Source organism: Phalacrocorax carbo, chromosome 3 (assembly GCF_963921805.1).
Source record: "Phalacrocorax carbo chromosome 3, bPhaCar2.1, whole genome shotgun sequence".
NCBI classification, from domain to species: domain Eukaryota; kingdom Metazoa; phylum Chordata; class Aves; order Suliformes; family Phalacrocoracidae; genus Phalacrocorax; species Phalacrocorax carbo.
The window spans coordinates 3699552-3709596 of record NC_087515.1 but is presented as its reverse complement, the minus strand read 5'-3'; the positions used below and the strand labels follow the sequence as shown (position 1 = coordinate 3709596).

Here is a 10045-nt window from a genome sequence, read left to right as displayed (position 1 = left end):
CTAGCCCAGCTTCTCCCTGGGGAGAGACCCAACGCCAGGAGCAGACGCTGCTTCCCACTGCTGCTCTTGACCTACCTGGGTCGCTGCTGACTTCCTGTGGCCAGCAGTTACTCAGCTGACCTGCAGCCTTTCCTGGATGACCCCGCTCTGCTCGCACGGCAGCATTTTGTAAGAAGTATTTCTAACCGCCTGCTTGGGCACGTCTCAGGAATTTCAGGGGTCCCCTATTTACCTTTGGCAAGCAGTTCTCATATAGACCATCAATAGTAAATCAATACCTTCTTATCTCATGGTTAGGATATTACTAACATTTGTCCATGGCCAATGTTTTTCCTTAAAGCCAAAGCACTCGAGTTTCTTTTGCTCTTTTCGGTTATTTTTTGCAAGCCCTGAAGCACATGCAGGTACTGTCCTAAGCTGTACAAGCAAATACTTCTATAAAGCTGGGCTTTAGGGGGAGGGTGTTGAAACAAGGGGTTTGATGCTATGTTGATAAATAATTTTTAAAAAATACAAAATACAAAGCTCATCATTTACAGGAGAGAAAACTGTTTCATATGAGGAACAGTATCCTCATAAAAGGTTTTATGGTAAGGGAACAGTATAGTATATTATGCAATAAAACAGTGCAAATTTTGTCCTTTACTTCCTACCACTGAAATCTGCTCTCGATTCTCCCTGCACAACGGCTCCTCCAGAAGCTGGATAAGGACCAAGGGAAAAGACGAGAAGGGAAAAAAGACGAGAAGGGAAAAAAGACGAGAAGGGAAAAAAGACGAGAAGGGAAAAAAGACGAGAAGGGAAAAAGAAGAGAAGGGAAAAAAGACAAGAAGGGAAAAAGCCGAGAAGGGGGAAAAGCCAAGAAGGGGGAAAAGCCGAGAAGGGGGAAAAGACGAGAAGTGAATGTAGTAGAAGTAGTAAAAGTAATGGATGTAGTATATCTTTTGTGCGACATTTTGCAGCTTTGCCTTTGGAAACCAAGCATGTTTGATCTGTTTAATTTTGTCCTGGCCTACCAGCAAGCCATCTCATCAGTAGGATCTTTTTTTTGGAGGGGATTGAGTTTGAGCCAATCTGGCTGTGAGAGGCTTTTGGATTAGAAGCCTTTGGGGGCATCTTTTTTTATGCACAATGCATGGCCGGTTTCTTAGGAAAACAGGTTTTGGGGTTGGGTTGATGCCTGTGAGGTTGCTCCACAGGCAAAGGATAGATCTGGAAGACACAAGCCAGGGACAGGGAGCCTGGCCAGCAGAAGGCACTCGTTACCTGGGAGTGGAGACTGGCAGAGACGCTCTGAGGGCAAACCTAACCTGTCAGTTTGATGGTCCTTGTTTCCTCCGAAGCCACGGAGCACCCTGGTGTTTCCTGCAGCCTGTCACGCTCCTCAAAGTGCTTTTACCTGAAACATTGGAGAGGCAATGCCAATGTGCAGTGTTAGTACGGCTTTGCAGACTACTTGTCATGGTCCATTAGGCTGCAGCTTGGGAACTCCTGCTCCAAGTGCCTACAAGAGAGACAGGACTAACCAGTGACTCTCAGACAAGCAGCTGTGACATGTGCCATCACAGTAAATTAATGGTGGCCACGGTTTTGACAGTTTAAGTCAAAACAGAACTGAAGAATGAGAGCAAGTTTTTGTCTTGTGGCTGCAATGAATTCCCTGGTGGCTGCACGCGGCCACTATTATTGTCTTTGAGAGTCACTGCCCGAAGAGATGAGCTCTTTAACAAGTGAACAAGTAACTCAATTAGAAATTAAATAGTACATTCCTGAGAGGAGCTCAGCAGCCCTTTCTCCCATCAGCGACAGTGGGAGTTGCCATGCTCTGCACCTCGCCTAGCGATAGCTGTTCTCCCTCCCTTCGGAAGATGACTCTGCTGTAACCACTTGCTTCACAACGTCATTCCAGTTCGCCTCTTTTGGGGACCAGTCACTCATATGTGGGAATGTGCTGATTTTTGGTTACGTTTCAGATTAGGGAAAAAAAAAAATCTAACTACACAAAACAAAATGCAAAGGGCAGGGGAGAAAAGACCAGATTTATGAGTTGATGAGTGAACTTTTTGTTGAAAAGTAATTATTGAGTAGTGACTTTGTGGATGAGCTTGCTCTATCAAGGAGAGAGGAAGATCAGTCATCCTAGGATCTACAAACAGTTGAGGAATCAAACTCAGGAAATCCGAGGATGACAGACTAGCCAATCTGTATTATGTGAGGAGTACAGATATAATAAGTTTCCTCCAAGGTAGAAAAGAGACAGAAAAGTATTTTTATTAAATGTATTCAATGGGCATGGGAAGCATCCTGCAAGGAAGAAATTGTCCTTTGAGTCTATGTTGTGGTTGTGTGGTACTGAAAAACAGAAGGGCTGAAGGAATTGTGAACAGCTGGTGAGTGGCAGCCCTATGCCAAAAGAATGACGTGTGGAGGAGGGGAGAAAGCAATTAAAAAAAAAAAAAGGCCAACAACCAAAAAGAGCTAAAATCCTAACTTCAACAGCAAAATAAAAACCCAAACAGAAAAACAAAACAGAACTGTTGGGAGTGTACTGTCGAACACCAGCCTCCCATGGACTGTAAGAGCAACAGAAGCCATTGTCCTCTGTTGGGGATGGGAACCATAAAAAAATAACAAGCTGGGCTGGGAGCATAACTGCGGCGTGCTCTCACTCGCATTTCTCGCCTAACCCCGACACAACTCTCTCTGCTGAATGCGAGGGATGCTGCAGAGAGGATGATCTGCGAACACTCACCTTCCTTAAAAAAAAATCCCAACAGCTAAGTGTCCGTAGCGACCGTAGCCAGTTGATTAAGGCTCTCGGGAGAGGAATAAATAACGTCCCCACGGTGGGCATGCGGGACAGGAACCCGCAGCCAAACACGCGATGCTGCCGCCAGCTCCGCGGGCGATGGTTGGGCCGGGGTGGTGGCAGGCGGCAGCACGCCCTGCTCCCGGGCACGCATCTGGCACGGAGCTCTGCTGCGGGGCTCCCGTCCTCTCACAGCTCTGCTCCCGCCAGGAGGACGAGGTTTGCGCTCAGCCTCAGGCGAGGCACGCCGACTTTCCTGGCAAGCTGGCCCCATGAGCCACCGCTTTACAAGGTTCGTCCCTGCCCGCCTTCCCCCGGCATGGCAGTGCCTCAGAGGTTCGGGCACCTCCGCAGCGGGGCCTGGGAGGAGCCGCCTGCTCCCCTCCGGAGGCCGGGGACCCGGCACGGCCGAGGCGAGCTCGGCACGCGCTGCAGGACGGCGGTGCAGCACAGCGCTTGCTCTAAGCTTGCTGGAAGCCAGGTGACATACTGTGCAAAGATGCTTAAACGCAGGACGTGATTTCTGAGGAAGGAGAGATTAAGCAGATGAAGACTCTAACTGAGGAACAAGAGCAACAGGCAACATTGTGACGGATATGGAGAGGCATCAAGGGAACGGTTATGCGCTATTTCTCACAATACAAATATTAATGGGCTTCGCCTGAAATGATCTGATGACAAGTTCAAAACAAACAGAGGAAGTACCTCTTCCTATAAAGTACCAATTATGAAACTCTGGATTGATTAACAAAAAACAACAACAACAAAAAAAAACCCCAAACAAAAAACCCCACCAAAAAACTCCAAACAAATAAAAAAAATCAAAAATCAAGACAAATCTATTTAGAATACTCCATAAATACAATTCAACACAAAGACATAGATACAACCTCAACTCAAAAGATCTTAAATCACAGCCTACCACCTCTCAGGATACACAAAAAGAATTGTCTCTCTTTGCTAGCCTGTTCTTACACACCGCTGTTGACCGCTGTTGGAGGCTGGATACCAGGTTGGAAAGATCTTTACTGAACCCATAAGTATGGTCTTGTTTTTCTTGTATTTTTTATTTGCCCTTTGAAACCTGGCATGCTCGCTGATTAAAAATGAACCTGCCGTTGAAACAAATATATCCAAATCACAGGTATCCAAAGCGCTGCGTTAACCTGACCACCACATGTTTTGACATTCAGACTATTTAAACTTCTAAAAAGGATTCTGCTCATGGATGGGCTCATTTTTTCAGGGCATGATTGACAGGGGTCTATTTCAAAATGCTTGCCATTGGGCGGGGGGGGGGAAGAAAACTACCTTAATGGTGAAGCAGGGAATGACAGCAGCAGACAAAAGGTCGTTGCCTCTTTGTTCTTCAACTCTGAAGAAAATACACAGAACTCCATTGTATGACTTTTTCATGCACAACATTGTCTCCCTTGACCCCATGCACATCTGCAGCCTGAAGTCCTCTGTTATCTCTGGATAACAGCTGTTCCATCACTGATTATTCATCAGCTCCACTTCAGTCTGCTTAAGGTGCTGTGAAGAGCCCCCAGGTTGCTGAGTTTGCTAACATAAATTCAAGATAAAGCCTGAAATTGTTGAAAAAAATAGGATAAATAATGGATAACTCTCACTGGCTATTTTGTTTGGTTATCTGTAGCACATAGGCCTATATTTTAACATAGTGGAATTGCAGGATCTTTTCAAAAAATCTCATAGAATCCCCTCATTCTAACGCCTTTCTGATTTTTATTTGGTTTTGGACAGCAAAACACGAGGGCAAGGAACACAGGCAGTCAGCACTGGAGAAACAAGCAAGCTCTTCAGATATATGATGTGCAGGAGCAGAATTTGCAGAACAATTAATTAGTGAGGATTTCCAGTTAAAAGAAAGTGACCGAAGAGATCAGATATGTGCAAAATCCGACCCCTTTGAATGCAAATACTCCTTGATCTTTATTTGGGGCAGAGGAAGTCATGTCTCTTCTATCTTCTCACACTTGCTATGGAGACCACAATTCAGTATGCACCTCCTCCCCAGGTAATTTATCTTCTGGGCTCTTCCACCCTCCCCAGTCATTTTCCACCCTTACCACTCCCTACTTACCAATGCTCATATTCCCACATGGGTGCTAAATCCCATCAGTCTCTCTGTCAGAAGGATAAGGATGGAAGGGGATTTCTTTGATCTCCGAGACTCTTTCATGGGTCGTTTGAGAGGTGAGGATGGAAGAAGGCGAAGATTTCCAGTTTATCAGCAAGGTGTTGATGGCCACCAGATTGCTGGGAACATAATAGAGGACATTCCTGAGCGGGGGAGAAAAAAAAAAAAGACACTTTGCAGCCCAGCACTAAGTTGTTAATGAGCTCCTGGTGTAAATTCGTAGGGTGCAGGGGCTGTACCTAAGCAGGTGGCTCTGCAGTGTCAGGCAGCCCCCAGTTACCTACTTATGAGTAGGTCATACGGCTCCTGACCTGAAATACCTCCATCCTTAGTATGTGAGTTTAGTGTTACAGAGTCCACAACGTGCTAGATGTATTTCCAGAAATATGGGCCCACCTTGCAGCCTGTAAACTGGAGGAAACTGCTTCTGTAAGAGCCCCAGAGGAGGCACAGGCTATTTCACGGAGCGGCCCCGAGTCCTGGTACCAGTGGCTCGTTTGCCTTGTGGCCATCTGTAAAACGGGCTGCTCAGAAGTCACCACTCTTTGATCTCTCCAAAGGCGAAGGTGCTACACGTGCACAAACGTTGCAGGTAACTGCAGTTTGCCTGTCGTAGTAAAGAGTACTGTAGCTCAGGTACAGGATGCTGACACACAAAAGTCTACTGAAATGATACAGAGGGGCAGAGTTAAAGGTACATATTCAATCTTTGCTCTAAATTTCCCAATTTGGTTGCAAAACTGACCTTTTTTCATGCTCCCAAGTTGTCTTTTGTCTCTTCCAATCCATCTACATCACATCCCTTGCAATTATATCACACTCCCTTTGTCCGTATGCCAAGAATTTGCCGAGGACTTGCAAAATCCTCATTGCCAATTGTTTACCTGTTTTGTACAACATCTCTGCCTTTCTTAAGAAAGCAATTCTGCTATAGCCTCCTTCTGTTAGACAAAATTATGCAAATTGCATAGATTAAATTGCTGTATAATGGTTGATCAGCTTTTCCTTATTGTTTGCCATTTGTTACACAGGATTTGTGTGCATTTAAGAGTTTTATGTGTTTAATAGTTATTTAAGAGGCTTAGCATAGCTAATACCTTCAAGCAGTTCTGTCCCTGCAGACTATAGAGAAGTGAAGGCTACCTCTGTCATCACTGGGTTTGAGTCTAGGAGTTTTCAAGATTGTTTTAAAAGCCTGAGCAGCAAGGGAGCTGGGGAGAAGACGCAGTGACCGCTGACGTTGTTTAGGGAGCGTGCTGCTGTTTACCAAAACGACCCCTGTCCCTCTGCTGATAAAAGGGGCTACAAAGCAGACCCAGCTCCCACTGATGGAATGGGCCCTGCAGAATCAAGGTCTCCAAATTCCACATTGTTCTGTAACAGCCTGATTCCACACATGTACATGCAAAAGCTTGGGTTCACTTTGGCGCGAGCGTAGGCTCCTATTCCGGCTCAAGGCTGGTGGCAAGCAAACACATAGGCATTTCCTCTCAGTTGCCAGATCCTGTTCTCATTAACGTGTTGCCAAAGCATTAATCATATCTCAAATCCCACGTGCCCCTGAGCAGGCTTTCCCTCCCAGCTGCCTCTTCCCCATTCCTTGATAGACAGACTTTCATCTCTCTCCCACTCCTTACACATCCTTGATCTTTCCCAAGAGCTGCAGCCCCGCCAGAGCAAGCAGGCTGGGAACAATGAGCGGTTTGCTGCCATCGAGCTGGCTTTTCTGCTTCCTCGCTGGTCGCGTAGCAGAGGCCACTCCAGCGCACTCAGCAAAGCACACAGAACCCATGCAATACCTACAGCTTTTCTGTAAGCAATTAACTGAAGAAGTCAGGTTTGGTTTTCTTAAACAAATTAGCCTTTTAGTATTGAGTTATACACACCGTTAAGAAAACAGAGAGTAAAGTAAATACGTTCTTGAAAAGCAACCCTTCTCCCATGCAGCCCCAGAGAGTAGTACTCACACATTTGCCCACTGCAAACAGATGGGCCATTTTCTTGTGTCTCTATTAGGTAATAGGCTCAAGCTGTGAACAAATAAAGCAGAAAACACCCAATATGCCAATGTGTTAATTTTGTCTTCCTGTAGGTGTCCCTGTCGATTGCAAAAACGAGGCAGGCCCAACTTTTTTGTTGCTTATTTTTCACTGACAGAAAAAAAAGACAACTTATAACCTTTTTCCTGTGCAAAATAAACTCTGACCATTTTTCACAGTAACACATATACAAAAGGTGTCGATTAAGCCACCTGTGAGAAACAACAAAACCAGCCCTAACGGCTTGATAGGCTGTTTGTATATGTGTTGCCTTTTTAGATAGCTGGATTCTCCTTGAAAACATTCATCTCTATACAAGTTCCTTACCAACCCTAAGTTTTAGTGATATGCCCAGAACCGGTCTCCCTAGCGCGCATACAAATACACACAGTATATATAATTATTTGGTATTTGCACGGCCTTTCTTGCAGGTGGTGCTTGATGTACTTCACTGGGGTATAGCTCGGGAGAATCTGGCTCAGGCTGCAAGACCTTATAAACTAGTAACACGCGTGAGTGGCTCATCATTGCTTTTATGGAAAATACAAGACTGTTTCCATGCTTGCACTGGAACTGCCAAGAGGTTTCCACAGGGAGCAGAATGGAAGATAACAACCTCTAAAGAGGTTAGATATTGACTAAACCCAACAGAGATCCAACAGATTTTTCCAGGGTACTTGGCCCAGATCTGCAATTTTATTTATTTTGCCTAGGAAGTCTTTGTCCTTGCAGAGCTGAATTCTTCGGCCCAAGGAGGAGCAAGTGCTGAGTGCCACAGGGATTTATCTGTGTACTTCCCAACACAAATCCAACAGTTCTTAATGCACTCAGGCCTATACCGGAGAGGTATAAAGGTGCTTCTCTTTCTTTAAAGTCTAACCTGATTAGAGTCACTCCTATGACTCTTAATTTACCGCTATCAAACTACCTCTCCTATTGTTATAACCTTTCTTTCTTTCATGAAGGCCCTTTGGAAGCTTTTCACATACTTGTTAAATGCTCTTGGTCACAAAGCCTGCTCAAAGTTCCCTTGATCATGTCATTGCTATGGTGTAAAATTGAATTACTTTTACAATGCGTGCTGTACCCTAGCAAAGTGAAGCCTTTTCCCACAGTTAACAGAGGTGGAAGGCCACAAAAATAAAGGAATATAGGAGGACAAAAAAAGAGTGAATTTTCATTAAAAGGAGAAAAAAATCCTTTTTCTTGAAATGCGGGAAGGCAAGATCAAGTATGTGTGAGCCAGTAACACTACCTCACTGTTTCAAGAGAGAAATAAATTGACTTGCTGAGGAGGGTTAAGAATAGTGAAAAATAAAGCATTTGCAGTTTGCTTAGATCTTTTTGGTGGTGGTTATAGACAAAGTCGTGTCTCCCACAAGGAATCAAGAACATGAACAGCTTCTTCACTGCTGAAAATGCCTGTGGGATGTTGTAGGGTTGCAGATCAGAAAGTTAGTTCTCATCCTTATTTGTGCCCTTTTTATAGGACCGGACATCAAATGAGTGAGGTTATCCAAACAAGAAACAAGCATTAAAACCAGACAAGCATACTCAGAGCACACGCCCCCTACCCCCGAAATAAACCCTCCCACATATCCCTTCCTGGAAAATAAGCCAGGCTTCATTATTCCTATTGTATCATCTAAATAAAGGACTTTGATTAGCCCCATTTTTTCCAGGGTCTCGTTGCACATTTGTAATGCAGTACAACAAGCCCGCACTGCAATCCATTGCTTCATGCTGGAGATAGCAGAGAGCCCCTTGAGCCTCTCCTCCGGAGAGGTATAAAACTCATTAAGCAAAGCACACGGACATGCCTAACATCTTGCTTGAGTCCAGCATGGTCCTCCAGCGACCACATTGACCATTTTACCTGGTATCAGAAACTCAGGTTAATTTTCGTTTCCCCTCAGTTTCTGGTGCATGACCTGTTCATTTCTATTATACTTGTCTGTGAAGCTCCCGCTCCTTCCTGTCACAGCTACAGTGGCTTCGTTCAGCTTCAGGTTTTCATGTACTCGACAGCACATTCAGTCCTCGAGCCAGTGGGCCGGCACCAGCAGGACCTCATGGCCAGGGGATGCGGCAGTCATCCCCGAGGATATAGCTGGAGAGGGTCTAAATGCATCCATTTTTGCCTTTGGTAAGTCAGACCCAGTCTCAAGCGCCCACAAAGTCCTAGTTCAGTTCAAGACAGTCCTGAGGGGTTTCAGTCCTGCCTCTTCTGTAAAAGGGGCTGTGCTGCCATGTCACAGGGTAATCACCTTCCACTGGTGGTTGTGCTTGCGGATATATATTCTGCTAAAACCAGGCTTTCATAGTGAGAGCTTGTGTCCTGCCTAGCAGGGTGATTTCATTGTATTGTTACCATGAAAGTTGTTCGTGGGGAGCTGCTTCCACACTGGCAGCGCTGCCCTGCCCTAGGATATGGGCAGAGCACATCTGGGGAGATGTGACCTCTCTGTTGCTCAAAGGGATTCCCAGTTAACCAAGCAGCAAGAGGAACAATGGGAGCAGCATCCTTTTGACTTGCATGGTTTTCATCTTTCTTTTGCTTCCCTTGGATTTTCTAAGGCAGGCTGTGAATACTGAAGTGTCACCACTTGCACTTAAAGACTTTGCAGGTGATGGTGCGATGCTTGTTCACACCAATATGAGAGGAACCCCACAGCAGGAAGGCAGCTCTTTCAGACCTTTTTAGAAATGTGTGATAATCTTATAGTGCATCAACACTTTCTCCCTCCCCTCTCTCCCAGCCTCTAATTTCTCTCAAACAAGGCTATGTTAGTCTCTACGTTTTGATGCTGCTGCTGACGTAGCTCTCCTTTCTCTAAATTTGCCCTGTTTCACACCTCACGATCCCATATCGTTGAGCTATTCAGTACTTTGGGAACAGGTTTATGCATTCAGTCTACACCTCGCCTGCTGTGTTGCACTCTTCGCGATGCTTTTTTCCACATGTTTTGAAAAAGGCACATTTGGTGATAGATATGCAGGCCTTTTTATATTCTCTTTGTTTTTTCTTCTTTG

The 10045-nt window shown here is 45.2% G+C and overlaps 1 long non-coding RNA gene across 1 annotated transcript; it reads right to left on the bottom strand.

Moving 5' to 3' along the window:
- Positions 1-3118: 3118 nt before the first annotated feature.
- On the bottom strand, positions 3119-5692 carry LOC135312806 (uncharacterized). Its single transcript, XR_010372424.1, has 3 exons — positions 5370-5692; positions 4917-5092; positions 3119-4398 (listed from the first exon to the last, which is right to left on the bottom strand). It is a non-coding gene; the product is annotated as an uncharacterized LOC135312806 (long non-coding RNA).
- Positions 5693-10045: the final 4353 nt, after the last annotated feature.